General features: G+C 37.2%; 2 protein-coding genes across 4 annotated transcripts in view; one reads left to right on the plus strand and one right to left on the minus strand.

Moving 5' to 3' along the window:
• LOC124153880 (leucine-rich repeat-containing protein 15-like) overlaps positions 1-18,755 on the minus strand; it is a 299,604-nt gene that overhangs the window by 148,932 nt on the left and 131,917 nt on the right. For both annotated transcript variants that reach the window (XM_046527265.1, XM_046527264.1), the window contains exon 3: positions 11,155-11,192. The gene's annotated coding sequence lies outside the window, so the exon portion shown is untranslated. The remainder of the gene's footprint in view (positions 1-11,154; positions 11,193-18,755) is intronic.
• LOC124153879 (sarcoplasmic reticulum histidine-rich calcium-binding protein-like) overlaps positions 1-18,755 on the plus strand; it is a 267,667-nt gene that overhangs the window by 107,295 nt on the left and 141,617 nt on the right. The window lies entirely within an intron of this gene.

Genomic DNA, 18,755 nt, shown 5'->3' on the forward strand with positions numbered 1-18,755 from the left:
GGCATCTTCTTTAAATATCTCTTCGTGCGTGCCGCTAAGAGCCACTTTTTCCGCGAATCCGGTGTAATTGGTCCGTTTACAAAAGCTTTATCCGGCGTTGAATTCATTTTGATGGATACACAATGGCATGAAACAGTATTCTTTCAATCCCTTTTCGCCAGTCTTATCTTTGAAACACGTATTATTTCTTCCATAACGCACTTCAATGTAAATTTGCTTGAAAAACACTATTTTACGGCACATACAAGGCACACAATGCCGTAACTACGAATGTAAACAAAGTTTCGGTTGCTATGAAGCGATGTTTGAAAGAGAAGCAGAGATTTTAAAATATATGATAAATATGTATATAATATGGATATCTGTATCTGTATATGATGGATACCAGAATCTTTCAAAAATACTATTAATATCCTTATGGTGTAACCATGGATCATCAGACATGCATAAAATATGTATGATATACAGATTTGCAAATATGTATACCGATGTATTTCGAAATCTTAAAAATATACAGATATAATCCTTTTTGTGCTACTAGGGATGATAATCAATGTAAGCGCTTAGTCATGATTTTATTTAATTATTCTGTTATTGGCAGTAATAAGAGCATTTGAGCTATGGATTTAGTGTATTTTGTGGCTTTCTTATTCTCATTTCATTACATAGTAATAATTTGGCTAATTTCCTGAATTTTGCCCGACGAATCGTTTAACCCCAGTATTACGGGCAAATATGACGAGCTAATTGTTTGACGTAACCCAGGTTGATAATGTATGGCTATTGCAATTACTATCTCATCGTTTATATGCACGAGGAGAAATCTGATGACGAACCAATTGTAAGGTTTGAAATGAAATAACTTATTGTTAGTACCTAATGCCCCCATGGTTTTATTTCCCTTTCCCTGTTGCGAAACAATATTGTCGTTTTGATGAGGTTAAACACTGGAAACAGTTTGTAAACTGTTACTTGCTATACAAATGTGAACGTTTTACTCTAGTTTGGTTTTACCGCTGGAATAAGACGTTACTGCTTTGAAAGCGCGGTAGAGGACAATAACACCGCGTGGAAATTCCACAACACGTCATGCCAACTAATGTTAGCGCTTTGTCATTATTTTGTTTTATATTTCTGTTTTTCTGTAATCAGCATAAAAAAATGTGTTTGAATTAAGGATTTAGCGTATGTTGTGGCTTTCATATTCTTATTTCACTATGCACCAATACTTTGGTCAATTTCCTGGATTTTGCCCAGTGAATTGTTTAAACCTAGTACCCCGGGCAAATATTACGAGCAAATTGTTCGAAGAGACCCAGGTCGATAATGTATTGCTACTGCAATTACTATCTCGGCGTTTATTTGTCCGTTGACTATCAATTTTATGAGCCTTTTGTTCGCTTCAAGAGATGGTGGAAATGGGTGTGGAGTTGTGGTCATTCTACCACTTCTGCTGTTTAGGTTTGTGAATGCTTTGACGTTAGTTCGCCTAATGAGCAGTTTTTATTCATCCTTAGTCATCGAGGATGGGTGTGATACATCTCTTATCTCCACCCTCATTCAATTTTTGATGACAACACCATTCGATATTAAACCTTCATTTTATTGTCATCATGCTAAACTTCCTTTCCTTCCGTGTTTTCTTCACAAGCTCCATCTCATGATTTATAGTACGCGTCACTCCCACGCAATTGGTTTATTATTATCGAAGAATGACTCGTTTATAAATTAAGAGGGCGCATCACTATTGTTCGCACGGTCACTTTGGTTACGAATAACACGCTTAAACTAAATATATTATATTACAAATATCAGATCATATAGAGTAGAACCTGCATAAAATTGATTTGAACTAAAATTATACATTAATATTTTCTAAGATACAAATTTTCCATGTTTAACAAAGAGGAAACGTGGAGGCAAACGTCTTCATAAGCAATTATCATGAAAATTTCGGGTTGATTAAAATGGAGTAGTGTAAACATTTGGATTTATTTACAGTTGCACATTTTCCCTACATTCGAGCTGTGTCGTTCATGAATGAATCGTTCAAAATGAACGATTCAATGGCATGAACCGAATGAATCGAATCCACGTTTTCCCCTCGAATCGTTCAAAATGAACGATTTGATTGAAGATTCAAATCCGCCGAGTCCAAATCGTTCAAAATGAATGAATTGTGGGGGAAGATTCATATCCGCCGAATCCAAATCGTTCAAAATGAATGAATTGTGGGGGAAGATTCATATCCGCCGAATCCAAATCGTTCAAAATGAATGAATTGTGGGGGAAGATTCAAATCCACTGAATGCAAATCGTTCAAAATGAACTAATTGTGGCTAAGATTCAAATCCGCTGAATCTACTGGTGTTCGCAAATTGGAATAGGTACCACTAATTTCAAAATACAATTTCAATTTACCAGAATTTATTAACAGAGTAAATACCTTTGAAACACTTTGTCAAACGCCTGATCACAAATTGGAGCACAACTCCTAACTTCAAAATATAACGGTAATGTTTCAATGACCATATAATAGATTAGAACACCGCTCATAACTTCAAAAATAATTATCACATTCCAATAAAATTGCCAGATAAAAACAATTTGAATACTTCTTCAAAGATCTTGTGTTCGCTAAATGGAGCACTGTTCATATCTTCAAAAATATAATATCACATTTTCAATGACCAGAATATCTTTGCATAATACCCTTGAAATACTTTGTCAACCAGAGTGTTCATAAATTCACAGTCTTGTGTTTCTAGATCAGAACATTAGATGTTCAAAGCTTGAAGCACCACTCTTAAGTTAAAACTGTAATTGCAACATTTCAGTAACTGCAGATTAAATACCATTAAAATACCTTTCTAACAGTCTTGTAAGTATAGATTAGAACACCACTAATAACTTAAAAAACAATTATCATGTTGCAATAGCCAGATAAATACCATTTGAATACTTCTTCAAATATGTTGTGTTCCCTGATTGGAGCACTGTTAACATATCTTCAAAATTATAATATCACATTTTCAATAACCAGAATACCCTTCCCTGATAAAAATAAACTCCCCCATGGTGGGTAAAAGAAGGGTAGTAGCCACCATGGTGGGTAGTTACCCTTGCACTAAACATGCCCTACACGTACTCCAAGGAGGGTAAGGGAAGGGTAGAAAAAATCTTCCTCTACCTTTTCTCCCCTTCCTGAAAACTCCTTCGCTTACCATCCGTCTACACGCCATTAAGAGTAAGGGAGGGGTAGGGCTATCCTTCGTCTACCCTTCCTCTACACGCCATTAAGGGTTAGGGAAGTGTAGGGCTATCCTTCGTCTACCCTTCCTTGGAACTCTTTCCCTTACCATCCGTCTACCCTTCCTATAACTCAATTAATGGTATGACAAGTGTAGGAATATCCTTCGTCTACCCTTCCTTGGGACTTAGCATTTATTGCTGAGGAAAACATATCCTGAAAGTGTCTCCTCAGCTACTTTCACCTGCTAAAGAGCATTGAGTTCTGTACAAGAACATTGACAGTCTTTGAAAGCAAAGATAGACGGGCTGCACAACTAATCTTTATAAGTCCCCTAAGGAAAGCAATAATAAACACAATCAGTGGCGCAGCCAGGGGTGGGGTCCCGGGGGGTTCGGACCCCCCTCCCACCAAAATAAAAACACTGCCATTTTCCTTCATAAAAGAAAACAAAATATTGAAAAATCGTGAACTTAAGAAATATTTCTTTAATAATTGAAGTTTTTCGGTTAAGAAAAGTGTTAAAATTAGTTTAAAACCCATTACTTAGTATCCTGTTTTTCAAAAATCCCCCCACCCTGGTTTTGGACCCCCCCCCTCCCCGAACGAAATTCCTGGCTACGCCACTGTACACAATAGTTTCTATAATTGTGTGAAAAAAGCTCATTTAGAAGTTCATTCATTCACATTTTTAGGATGTAACCTATCTGTGTGGCACACAATGAGACATCACGAGTTATTTTCTGAAACGAAATAGGTATGGTAGAAAAAAATCAGTTTCCTTCCACATAGGCCCGGGTACAAACGATAATCTCATCTAAAGATTTTGTAGTATAAGTTCCGTTGAGAAGCACTAACTTTCAAGTACCTCAATAACCGAGTTCTGAAGATGCTACTTCATTATCCCCCAGTATGTGAGTCCTGGGTTCAAGACAATGTGAAGGCTAATTTTTTTTGTCTTATTATTTTAGAAATCACTGTTACAACTCATCCCCAATCGTTTAATTTAGTTGCTTAGCGATTTTTTAAATTTTCATGTTACTTTATGGATTTTTAGTTTTTATATTAGTTAATTATTTGCTGTTTTTATTGTTACACCCAGATTTAGTATGATAGTATTCACTCATAAGATTTGAAATGCAGTAATCGACAGATTTACAAGGATTCGAGATTCATAGATTCGAGAATCATGGATTCGAGGTATGGATTCCAGAATCACACGGTTCATTATGAACGATTTAAAGAACCGAATCATTGCCAAGAATCAAATCCCATGAACCGAATCCACAAAATGAACCGAAATTCCCACCTCTACCCTACATTTTACTTTGGTATTATTCTTTGTATTTGTATTCTTAGTATTTGGTTTGTTTACATTTTTGAGAGATAGAGGAAATTGTAGGCGAAGAACAGCTGCATGGATTATAATAATTTCTAATTCGAAGGATATGTTGTGGTAGACTTTTATCGGTGAGTAAGGAATGACACGCACTGTTGTTATCTAAACCTAATCAGTGCCCACCCTTTATTCTCAGGGAGATTTTTTATTAGAGAGTGAAGCGTGTTAAAAAAAATTTTATTTTAATTTTATTTTTTTTTTCTATTTAGTAGTGAATCATGTCATAGAATTAACCAGAGTTATTGAAGACATTTCACCAAAGAAAATATAACTACTGCCATCTATTGAGCAGTTTAAAAACTATTTTCCATAAGTAAATTTCCTTAAATAAATAGAGTACAATGTAACACAATTTCAAATGTATGATTATTGAATATTGTATAGTCATTGGTTGCAAGCAAGTATACGGAATTTCAAACCGACCCGAGGATGGAAAGTGGATTAAAAATTAACTACTAGATTCCATCGATGAAACAGACAGACGGAGCAAGCAAAGAAAAATCGTGTAAAAGCAAAGAAGTGACTTCTCATGCAGAGCGGTATTTCGTGGACACGCAAGACCATGCTACAACGGAAATACCGATAGTAATCATGAACTTAGAAGAATCACTGGAACTTGTTATGTCTTCATCAAAAAGAATGCAACGTTTCATTTTTATATCTCTAATTCACTTGTCTTCCTCATTGCGTGCCTGATTCTGTAGACGCATTTACGTCACCGCTGACGTTATTCTTTACGGTCGAAGTATTTCTTCCCTTGCAACTTCTGCGTCTTCTCCGACTTCTCCCTAGATAAGCTTTCAACTGCTACCGCACATTCTATTATATGCAAGAAACTTCTTAGCCCCATAAAATTGATGAGAGCGAGATACGTGCCTTGTCGTCAAGTTTTTACAAGCGTAACAAAGTTCGAAAGAGGTCGTCTCGCATCAAGGCTGTTTAATATTTTCTAAAGCCACACGAATCTTAAAATGACCCTTTATTGTTCGTAATAACGCGTGAAAAGACGGCGTAGCGCAGCTTTTACATGAATCATGTTGAGACCAGCTATTTTTAGTAGGTTATACACTAGACTTAGATTGCTGAGCAATTTGGAGCAGATATCTTTCAGAGCGACAAAAGAAGTAAACCAACTAAACCAAGATCCAGACATCATTTCCAGGTCTGACAGAACAGATGTAGTAAGAAAGATATTTAGACAAACGGATTTGTATAGATTTTCCTCTTAATTATATCATGTTAGATTTCTACATTTGAAAGGCAGGCTAAAGTAAACTGATGCCTGTGTACCCGGAGAATTTCAAGTTCTACGCGAGCGATCCGTCATGGATGATGAAAGGGGATGATGCATCACATTAATAATCCCCTCATATATATCGTGTCATGCAGTTTATTATCAATACTTAGGTGAGTGCAGCCGCACTGAGCGCTCACCTTTGCTCACTGAGCAAGTGAGCGTTCTGACGTCATTGGATTGCGCTGAGATACGTCGCGGCACTGAGCATTCGTCATGTTAGATATATTGCGCTAACTTCCGATCACCACAGAGCAGAAGGAAGTGAAACAAATGAGAGGCATTATGTGCACTGTTGCATTCGGTAGGTACCTTCTCACCAGGTCATCATGAAGTCGTGATCAACTGATCACTGAGGAGGGTGCAGCTGAACGCACTCAGTGTGTCGAAAAAGATAAGGAGAGCCCTTATCTCATCGAATTGAGCAGACAAACGAAAATGCTCCTCTCGGATCGTTTTGATTTTCGAAGGAAAGCGCATCTTTAAATGGGGCACCGGCGACCCAATTGGAAAGGGCAGCCCCATTCTACTCTATGTCGGCCGCGGCCGGTCTCCCCCTCTCTCTCCCCCCGTCCTTTCTTCCCGAAACGAAGTCAAATCGTGCGCCGAGTGCAAAACGGCAGCTGCCACGCGTTCTGCCAAACGGGCCTGCACTTCAAGTGGGTTCGATCGTGGAGGGGTCACCCGGTACATTCATTGGGGAAAAAAGAACGAAGGGAGTGAAGCGCAACGAAGGTTAGCGTCGCAGTTGTTATGTCCCTTTATCGGAGTGGGATGGTCAATCGGTGGAAATCTACGCTTTGGCACAGTGCGTGTCTGGTGGGAGAATGCATGCACTAACACGCATGCGGACAATTGGAGCATTTGGTTCACCGCGAGGATCCGGAAAGGGAAAGAGGAAGGCGCAGAGGTACGGCCATGAGGACTTCATAAAAGAGACGCCACTCCATCTCGTGGAAGCTGCTTTTATGCTGCCACAACGAGCGCATTTTAATATTGTTTCATACATGCCCACAGCGTGGCAATGAGCGAAGAGCATGGGCGAATGGGAAGATGAGGGGCTTCCCTCCCCCCTCCCCTACAAGCAAAAATAAATTTATTTCATAACGAAATTTTGGGTAATTTTTTTTAAGAAAAATTATATTTTGAGGGGGCATGAGGGGGCGGCTTCCCCCCCAGAAGCAAAAATAAATTTATTTCAAAACGAAATTTTGGACAAATTGTTTTTATGAAAAATGATATTAGCATAAGATGTTGAACTAAAATAAACTCACTATTTTTTCAAGCAAATCACTTTACAGACTTATAAAGCGCTGCCGTTATTTTCTTAAAATTTTGATTTCATTAACATTTTCTGTGCCAAAATGCTACAAATTGAAAGACCACGGCTTGCCCCTCCATTTTATATAGTTTTGATCCATGGTACGCCCATTGTTGCAGAAGAATCCATTTTGTCTCTATATTTATTAAATAGCATTTGCAATCGTGAGGAATATGAATGAAAATTCATGAATTTGATAGATCATCGTGAATATAAATTTAGATGAACACCCCTAGGTTCTACCTCACTTCTCTATTGAGATTTAGATTCCTTTGCTTATGGCGACGCGAGAGGCGACTTTTGTAAACCCATTTCAGTCTACTATGGGTGGTAACACGTCTAGAGTCTGGAGAATCTTCTATAATAATATGACGACTGGGAAATCTATTGCATTATTCATGGTGACGGTTGTTGGCATTATGTTTGTGCGACGCTTCCAATAATAGTATTAATCAACAGCGTTAAGGTTTAACCAAACGTTGCATATATGTGTGCAGCAATTAAAAATATTTAACATAAACTTTGATCAGTTGAAACCGTTACCTACATTTATGCAGACTAGTCGGCTTCATAATTCCCTCTTACACGATTGTATTTTTCGCTTTTTTGTTAGTTATCACGTATAAAACTTGCGATATAATCTAAAAACTATCAGGCTAGGGGGAATGGCACTCATCAAAAATTTTTTTCCTCCTATATAAGAATATATTCATTAGAGGTAAAACCGACTTCAAATTTTAAAATTTGATATCCTGGCAAATTTGACTGTCGACTTGAATATTTTAAGAGGATAGAATACGAGGACCTCGACTGATCTTTTTTCATGAAGAATAAATTAATTGTTTGCATTCTGGCGTCTTGAAGTTATCAGGGTATTCAAAATGGATACTTGCAAATCTCTCCTCTTTCCTTTCAATCCTCTTTGTTTGGTTTTTTTCTTAGATGTGAAATTTTATGCTTGTAATAATCACCATTGTTGAAAAAGGTCTTATTATTATGCCTTGAATATTCTTTTTAATCAATAAGGTAAGTTTTAGCTGAAAATTTTCGAGCAGAAAAGATAAAATAGTCTGGTGGAGTAGTGCCCCCTCCTCTTAACCATTTCAGTCAGGTATCATTTTCTCTATGCCAATGAGTGATATTTTTTTCCAAATGCCTTATTAATGGTCTCATGATCCTATGCCGACAGATTTACCTATTTTGCACGTAGTAATTATTTTTGTCTAGATCTATCCTTATGAATATTAGGTACCCAAAATTCCCAAAAGGTTATGTTCAATTTTATGGACACAATGACTCAAATGAGCTTGGAAACTGGTGTGCACGCAATACTAGAAAACGTCATGTATCTCCTAAACGTGACCGGCTGGCCTGTGTACCGTTCATCGCCGATATCGCAAATTGTGTTCCTCACGCACGCACCCTCAATGAGCAAACATTCTCTCGGTCGTGATTTGTCATGAAAGTTTGATTTGCGAGCCATTAGTCATGGCCGGGAGCAAAGGACGGCAAGATCCGGATCTGGGGCGAAACTGGTGCGGGCGATGAATTGGATTTCGCAAAGGCAAAACACCCCCTCGGGGGGCAAATTTCGGCCAAAAGGAACAAACGGGGACAGCACGCGGAGGGTGTGTGGGAGGGTGCATCATTCAAGAGATCGCATCTTCGAACGTAGTCGGAGGGTAGGCAAACCCACTACTACTTGCGGGGAACCAATTGAAGGAAGTGGTCTCTCGCCCATTGCGCTAAATCAGTGGCGAGCATGGATTGCATTTTCGGGCTTGAGAGAGGAAAGATGATTTTAAGAATAGGTTGAGTAATTTTGAATATCGATGGCTAAGTTATAACAACACGCATATCAAAAATAGCTACTTTTCGGGAGAGCAAAAGAAATGATTTATATTACTGATTGTAAAGATAAAGATAAAGAAATATTTATTGTTCTTGGACCTTTTTGGTCCACTAGGAACATACAAGGGCTTACATTCATATTAGAGCTCAGTGCACAGAAGAATAAGATACATGCAAAAAAAAATAAATAAATTGTAACAGAATATAGTGGCATATTGGTACAATTACATTTTTTCTTGTAATAGCATTTTAGTGAACATTAGATTTTTAAAAGACATCAGCGATTTTGCGGTTTTGATTGGTTCTGGAGTACCATTCCATAGCCTTGTCCCAACAACTGAAAATGAATTATCAAATGCAGTGGTACGATGCTGAGGAACAATTAAAAAAATCAGCTGATAATCTAGTTACAACATTGCGATATTTCTCTTTACTCTGAAAAAATTGCATAATGTACAAATTGCAAAAATGCAAAAATTGCATTGTACACTTAAATTAAAAACCAAAAATTCATAAAACCGAAAAAGAAGCATATTTTTGCATATATAGAGTTGTTTTTTGCTTGAATTTAATTTTTAATGTCATTACACTTTGTTTAAGATACCTGTCTCAAACCGGCCAAATTTTGAGATACGTGTTGTTAGAACTTAGCCATCGATATGGATATTTCATGATATTTTATATCATCATCATCACTGATCATGAATCCTCAGATTGGTTTGACGCATCTCTTTATTCAATTTTCCTACCAGCCAATATTTTCACTCCTATGTAATTCTTTTATCTCACATCCTTCTTTACCTGTTTCATACATTTCATTAGAAGCCTTTCTTTCCCATTATTGCCATCTACTTGTCCTTCGACCATTAAGATATGGCGTATAAGGTTTTTCTCTCTTCATGTCAAGGTTTTCATGAGGCTTCTCCCCTACTTATTAAGGGCTCTCTCATTATTAACTCGGACGATCCATTTCATCCTCAGAATTCATCTATATAGCACCACATTTCAAAAGCCTCTACTCTAGATGTTTTATGTATTATAATTAAATTTAACCCTCTCCCCATCATTACGACGTAATACCGTAGAATGCCACGGCCTTCCCCTGAATCATGGCACGATAAAATTATTCAGATTGCGATAATTATGTTTTCTTAATAATTTTCCTTACTCCGGGAGGCGGACTTCTAAGGGCGTTTCCGAAAGTGCCAACATTGTACCTTGATTTTCAGTTCACTTGATGAGGGAAGGCAACCATCCTACATGACAAGTTACGAACTACCTCCCACGGACGAGACATCTAGCGCTAGGTGATGGAATAATTTCTCTGGCACATTGCATCTAGCGGTCATCTCCGAGTAAAAAAATGAGCATCTAATTTCCAATATTTCCATGAGTAGCGAAATTATTAACCACTGACCGCTATCTGACCGTCATGACAGATAAATATCTCTTCCGTTGGAGGTGTCACATGAGACTTTAGTCTAACGTCATCAAATGAAGTCTATATCAATTTAACTTGTTTACTGGCACTTTGGGAAACTCCTCTAGGCCTCATTTGTATTTTTTCTACAGACAAATTTACTCGAATACAATCAGAGGCTCTTCGGGGTCCTAAAATATAGTATTACACTTACAATTAAATCTAGTCCTGAACTTCTTTCTTTTCGGGACAATATTCGTACCAATATGCTATCCGGGACCCTTTGAAAAAAAATAACTGGACCGGGTATTAAACTATGGACCTTTGGTTTTACAGAACTATGCGCACACCAACCTTCATTCTCATAGAATTAATATAAAAAGCATCGAAATCAATATTTATGACTGTTAAATAGTTCCATTGTGAGAAGCCAGTGACCGATACACGCAGGTAATTATCGCTTTCAAATGAATGTTAATTTTTTCCTCTGCTGTAAGAACGATATGCCAACTTGTAATTTATCGAAGGTTTATATTTTTTAAATAATCAAAAGTAATGAAAAATAATGAGTTAGAGTATTTTAAGTTAAATTATAAGGATAACATTATATTTTACTCACAGTTAGCCGTTTCAGCTACCCTTTCCGTGCGACAGTTCCTGAAAAGAATGGCATTGGAATATCAGCCACCTTGCAATTTTTAATGTCACCTTTGTCTATAATTTATTTAATATTTACTTCTTTCTACATTTACTTCCCATTTGATCTACACAGGTGTAATTAAATATTTAAAAGTATCACTCTTATTCAATGTGACTGAAAAATCTTTTCATAGATATGAAAAATTAAATTGTTAGTTTAGGTATTTAGGCATAGTATCTTCATGTCTACCAAAATTAAATATTAAAATAATGACGGTATTTTTCAACGTATGATATTGAATTTGCAATACGTAGTCTAAATGGGATTCAAGTTAAAGAAGGTAATTAAATGAATTAAAAAAGTAGTATCTATACGCTGAAGGGTAATATGCATGAGTTTTTGGCTTTGGATGAGTGGAAAGTGACTTTGCACAGAGATAAGATGAGTAAAATAATGATACTAAATACGAGGAATGTTCATTTCATACCTGCATTAAGACGTCTATTTATCGGTATATTGGCACAGATGTGCTGAAGCATTACTTAAGTGAACTGTTTAAAACGTGTTTGGAAACATTCAAGAAGGACAGATGTCACAGAAATGTATAACGATAGCGGATGCAAGCCGTCAAAATATGATTTACATGCCTCTAACTGTCGCAGAGTGAATTTCAACCTTTGGCTTAAAAATTTTATTAATGTGAGAAAATCCATCCAAAAGGGTATTCATTCAACCTTTTATTTTGGGAAGAGACTCTTATCTTTGCATAGAATTACTATTTTCATTACGAGAAGCATTTTTAAATGCCTCCACGAGACTCCCCAGAGAAGAGGCTATAAGAAATATTGGTATTATCGCGCCCGGAGAAAAATGGTTTCGAGTTGTGCAGTTACTCTTAAAAATAGGGAGATGAATTCATCGTTTTTGTGTCACCTCGGATCAGTCACAACTCTGTAATTGCAATTCTGTCTCAGTTATTCTTACAAATGTACTAAGCTGTCGCCATTTCACCCTAGAAAGTACAATTTTGCAAATTCTAGTGATAGATAATTGTGAATCCTGAGTCCCAGATATCCTATGCTTACTCTTGTAAATAATTTGACATCGAGAAATAGCTCCTAATAGACCTATGATGGATGACATTTTGTTTAGCTCATCTTTGCTTTAGATAAGTCCATTGTATTCATTAGCATAGTTGTTTTGTTGTCTTATTGCAATGAATTCTCAGTCCTCGTCGTAACAGTGGTGTTTCTCATTGCCACGGAAAACGTCATCACGAAACTTGTTATCACGTTCGAAGTGAATATTATCGGTTCGAGTTGATCAAGGAATCGTGTTGAGAGGAGGAACTTAAGCTGTGCTCATCCTGAAACCATTTGACGCATACCTCGATGGAAATCGTCTCGGTATATTTTATCAGAAAAATACTTTTCACTTTTGGGGCAAATCAGTGCATTAAAAAATCTCAATTTTTTTCTCCGCTGAATCCTCATCCCAAACCAATCTTTCTCATTTCCAAGTTAAATCTCTAGGATATGTCACGATATTTAAAACGAATAATTAATCCTTGTCGACATTTTGGTGTGTAATTTACACGCACACACGCCATTGGCTGAGATATATCCAGGAACACTATGTTTCAGCAATGAACACTCATTGAACACCTTCTGCTAAAAATATTACATAATGTCAGCAGAAGTTGTTCATTGCTGTACATTGATGTTTCTGAACCCTGACGATGGTGTAAATTGCACAAAGAAACGTCAGAAAGGAGTTAACGCTGTATATTTTCAATATATATATACCTATCTGTGAGACTTAAACTGATATGTCATGAAGTGATAAAGAGAACAATACTTCATTACATTTAACCGTCATTCCGCAACTAATATTTTTTAAAGATGTCTCCTTTCTTTTGAATTCTTTTTTCAATCAATTGATTAAATATTTGGAAGAGGTGAACATGATTAATGCATGTTTAGTTTAAATAATTTTAATATAAGACATGTCGGTTAGTATTTAAAATGATATAAAAATTAAAAGATAAGAAAATGCGATTCTTCAAATGAATAAGATTACGTTCGTCACTTTTCCTTTATTTCTCCCCACGCCTGTTTTTACGTTCGCCGCTGATGATACTACTCCGCCAAAATAATATGGGCCCCTTGCGTGGGGGTTCATAAACGCTTTGCCTCATTGCTTATAATCTCCAACGCCGGATATCATGCAACAAAAGCTTATGAGAATAGCAGTTCGTTTTGGGCCACCCACATTTCGAGGCTGTTTTCTAAATTGTCGCCAAGGTCATCATTTTCGTGCAACTCGCCCACCTTCCGTGAGAGCATAAAGCACTCCCTCATATCCATTCTCGATTGACGTCATATCCACAAAAAGTTCACGGTACATTATCCTCTGATTGGAGAACGTCTCAAAGTTTCAAGGTACCCATATTTTTTGCTCTTCTAGCGTCGGTGCTTTCATTGACTGGATCTTCATTGAAATGCGTCGTTATGTAGTTAGAAGAGAAAGCTTAGGAAAGCAGTTGGCCTAGCAAAAAAATGAATTCTATAATTTATCCGCCAAGGTCTCTTTTTTTCCCCTCATGTCTAAATGGCTGACGTCCGCAGTCATAATGAACATTTTTTCTGAAAATTGAGGGGCTTAATTGGTTTCAAATTTGTGGAAATATGTCGAAAGGAACTTAGAGTCTTTCGACACTCACGAGTCCACCATTTTTAATTTAACTACGAAGTTACTCATGCGTCAGATTATTCTTGACAGTACAAGTTTAAAATCCTTCGTAATTATTTTATTAAAATCCAAAATGTGAGGATAGGACTTCATGTAATTATTTGTTCCTTGACAGAAATATTTGGGCGTTCAATCCATTGGAGCTTCTCGAACATGACCAATGGATAAACGAACCTTTAATTCCATTGGGGAGTCCCCAATGGGGACTATAATATGGCTTGCATAATTGACGTTCAAGGATTATCAGTTAGGACAAAGCAGAAGAAAAATCAGCCTTTAGTCCAACCTTACGGGCTTCATGTGATAAAATATCAGATGATTTTCTTCTGATACGAAACAAACCTTATTTATCATAATCAATAGTTAATTTATATATTTAAGTAGGGGGACTCATGGTAAATATTGTGCTAAATAGGTTTCGTGATATAATTAAAAGAATGAAGAAATTATTGTTCTTATGACTGCCTCAACGAAACTATATTTGTTTGTGAAAGGTATCAAGAAAAATTCGTCTAGGATTCTTGGCCAAGATCATCACCAATCAGGACGAAACTAAGACCACCAGCTCCTACCACTTCTATGCCGCTAGCATTTTTATTTTGCTTCTTTGGAAATCAAAGACCCATGTAGAAACTGTTATTAAACCTAAGTTCCGCGCTTCGAACTCCAATTTGACGCAAAATATTTTGCCCGCAATTAATAGGAATTTAAACGTATTGAGGGGGTAGTTTTGCGACGGTGTGATCCACAAAAAATAATATGCGCGTGTAAAAAAAAAGATTTTTTCATCTTATATCGTGGTTTAAAATCAATATTAGGCTAAAAAGAACGTTAATGTGCCACTCCATTCAAATTTTTATTTGGTTTATTATAAAATTCTACGACCGATTTCGGTTGTTACACCATCAGGTCCTTTATTCAAAGGAACTTTGTCCGATTTTTAATGCGTGGGGAAGAGGAATGGGGAGAGAGTGAAGGACGAATCTTGATGAAAAGGAAGACGTCTTCGAAGAGGTGTTCCAATAATGGCGAGTTATTCCCAGTCTGAGGCACCGGCCATTGATGTGGGTATATTTTGGGATTTGCGATTTTGAACTCCACTGATAAATGCAGAAATAATTTCATCTAATATGCCACACTCGTTCTAGAAATAGTACGACATAGATCTAACTTGTTGGAACCTTTCCATATAAAAATACATCATCTCCGTTGCACGAGGTGCTGTTTCCGGGGTGATTAGAATTAGGAAATAACTTTAAGACTTTTTTCGTTGAAACCTCCTTAAAAGGGACAGTGTGTACCTACAGAATGTTTTAGGAGGAATCTGAAATACTTCAGGAGGTTGTTGGGGAGACAATATTAACAATTTTTTTGTCCATACACATGGAGTCATAACTTTTTAGTCACTGAGCTATGGCAACGCAAACATTTTTTGGATGCACTTTGCAGTTGCCATGAAAACGATTTTTCTTGTATATTCAGCCTTTTCGAAATTTTATTTAATACTCTGGATTTTTAAGGACATCAAATAATTGAGGTTGTACGAAGATAGGCGATTATAATTGTCTCAAAGAATTAATATTTGAGCTTAATTAAAAGAGAGATTTAATTTATTGTCAACAATATGATTGCTATATCTCTCCCATTTTGAGATAAATTGTCGAAAAGGCTGGATTCCCAAGAAAAACAATTTTCATGGTAGCTGCAAAATGCATTCAAAAATGTTTTCGTTACCATAATTCAGTATAAGTATCAAGCATCATGTAAGGGCAATATAACCTCACCCTTCAATTGACTGAAAGAATTACTCTCAATTCGTTCAATTGTATTAGGCTCAACTATGAGGAAATTAATACACGAAAATGAAAAGGAGACTTCGCTGCTTTCCACAGATTTATTTAGTCCGTACGACATGTTTCGAACCATAGAGGTCATTATCAAGTACAAATTAAAATAAAAAGAGGTCATTATCAAGTACAAAAATTCCGAATTTTAAGCGAACATGTTGTACTCATTGAAGGAGTGGGTGTCAGGAGGGGAGGAGAGGGGAAGGTGCTGGGTACTTGATAATGACCTCTATGGTTCGAAACATGTCGTACGGACGAAATAAATCTGTGGAAAGCAGCGAAGTCTCCTTTTCATTTTCGTGAATTACTCTCAAATTGGGTGAGATTGCATAATCGTTTTGTTGATACTCCCTCAAAGCTCTCGTATAGTTAAGCTCAAAGAATGTTTGTTTTGGACAATTATAATCGCACATTTTCGTCCAAACTTAATTATGTAATGCCCATTAAAATCCAGAGTATCAAATAAATGTCGTAAAGGCTGGATAGCAAAGAAAACCCGTTTTAATGGTAGCTGCAAAATACATCCGGAAAATGTTTGCGTTGCCATACTTCAGTAACTAAGAAGTTGCGACCCCTTGTTTATGGATGAAAAATTCTTAAAATTGTCTCCCCAACCACCTCCTGAAGTATTACAGATTCCTCCTCAAACACCGTGTATATTTACACTCCTTTCCCCTCCTATTCGGTGACAGTGGCGGATACATATGGGGGGAGCAGGGGCTACGCTACAAGTCATATAATCTATTTATGAGTTTCATCGCTGCCGTTATAATCTCTTATTGATCGTGGAAAAAAAGACATTATTTTTCAAAAGCCCCCCTTGCGGGGCCGCTCGATTTGCCGAAAAAAGCAGGACCACTATTTTAACTTTTTTGTATCATAAAGTGGCATTTTCTTTTTTATTAAATCAGTTTAAATAAAGATTTCACAAACTGTGCATGTGACTTCATTATATTTTTATTACGATAAAAGTAAAGGTAGCTCAAGATATTGAGCCCCTTGAGTTTTTTCTGTATCCGCTACCGTTCGGTGAGTAGTAATGAGTAGTAGTTCCTCTCGCATGATATTAATCGGCGGAAGCAAATCGAGCGACTCAGTAACGTCAGACACGAACGAAATGGAGCAGCACTCTTTTAAGTATCTCTCGAAGGAGGAGGTACACACGCAGGACGGGCTAAGATGTGGACGGTGTGGGTCAATGGCCATAAACTTCGTTAACTGCATCTCGTTGCCGGCGGGCGTGGATCTCTCTCGCATACGGACGGTGTGGCTCCTGATTAAAATGACCCCTTCGAAGAAATGAACTCCCCGCTGCAATGAAAAACGTACGTACATTCGAGATGAGATGAGATGCATTCAATTCACATAGACTTTGCTCTTTAGGAAACAAACTGAGCCGCGAGGGCTGACCAGTGGCGGATAGAGAAAAAAAATCAAGGGGGATGACGCGAGTCACTGGTATGGCCGCGACTTTTTTCGTGTCTCAGTGTTATCAAAGAGTAAAAATTAACTCTGTGCACGTGGAAGTGATTGAAAAACTTTTTGCATTTAGGGTGAACTATTCGATGAAAAAATTATGCCTGGTTTGGCTTAGCCGGCAACTCCTTCTTCGGGAAATTGAGTCTGAAATCCACCGTATTTATTTTTATTTTATTCTCAAACTACCGAATACAGCTCATATTGGCCATTTTACATCGGGGTATTCAACAAATTTAACAACTATACGTACACGAACAACCATGCCCCGGACAGGGGGAATCTACCACGGCGGGACTCTAACCCGCGACCTCTTGTGTGGCAGGCGAGGATTTACCCCGCCGCTACCGAGGCCGTAGAGGAAGATGGATTGGTGGTGTTACTGGTAGTTTAGATGACCGGCAATATGGAGATCCAGGTTTGTGTCCCGGTATAGCCAAATCAATTTTTTGGTAATTTTCACCCTTGGTTAAACTTTGCACGTTGCTGCGTATGAAGTTGCTTGTTTCACGCAAAAATTAAGAATTGAAAAAACATCGCTCGACTAAACCCTTCAGCCTACTCTTCCGTGGAAAACAAGAAAAAAACTTATATGCAAATCATCTCTCAATAATCAATTAAAAATTTAATGTAGATGTAAATCTTCTCAGTACTTTACATATATGCACTACACCATATTAAAAACGACAAATTTCCTTCCCAAGATGATTGACTGTGGAATAAACTGGTTTCCGCCAAAAATAGTATTCTTAACCCACCGTAAAACTATCATTTTTTGCTTTCAAGCGGGATATAAGTTCTATACACCGTATATCATTTGCATTACCTTTTCTTTTCCAACAGAGGAGTGGAGTTATCTTTGACTAAGGTGAATAGTAGCTTAATCATACAACAAAATTTTGAGTGTGTTTAATTTTCATCCTTGGGAGTATTTTACTATACATGGTGAAAAGTATGCTTCACATTATAAGTAAATATTTTTCAAGTACCGACTTCATAGTAAGCCCTCAAAAACCAAATATAAATTGTAAGTTTCAGTTTCAATGAAAGATCAGTATTTTCACACACATCATATAACATTAAGACAGCATATTTTTAACAGCGTTTACCAGGCTGTACAATGCTATATCGTCACTCCGAAGTGCAATCGCATTCAAAACCGTTGAAGACACTTTTATTAGGAGAATGACATCAGTAATTGAATAATGAGGGTTGGTAGCGTGTGGTAGAACTAAAGGATGAGTTTTTGTATCTTGCTTGAATGCATGTGGAGAGAAATGGAACACATACTGAGACTGGAGATGAGCTGAATGTTGGGATAGAGCTTGTAAAGTAGGGGACCGACAATCATGAATACTTACTCGTGCTGCACCAATATAATATGAGGGGTTGAGAAGCGAAGGCGTGCATGTTATTGTTTTTCTAAACAGAACTAGGTATAGAAATTGATAGAATAAATATATAAAAAACTTGGTGTCCAAGAGATACGAGTGAGCCTGTATTCTG

The sequence above is a fragment of the Ischnura elegans genome, chromosome 2, assembly GCF_921293095.1.
Source record: "Ischnura elegans chromosome 2, ioIscEleg1.1, whole genome shotgun sequence".
Lineage (NCBI taxonomy): Eukaryota > Metazoa > Arthropoda > Insecta > Odonata > Coenagrionidae > Ischnura > Ischnura elegans.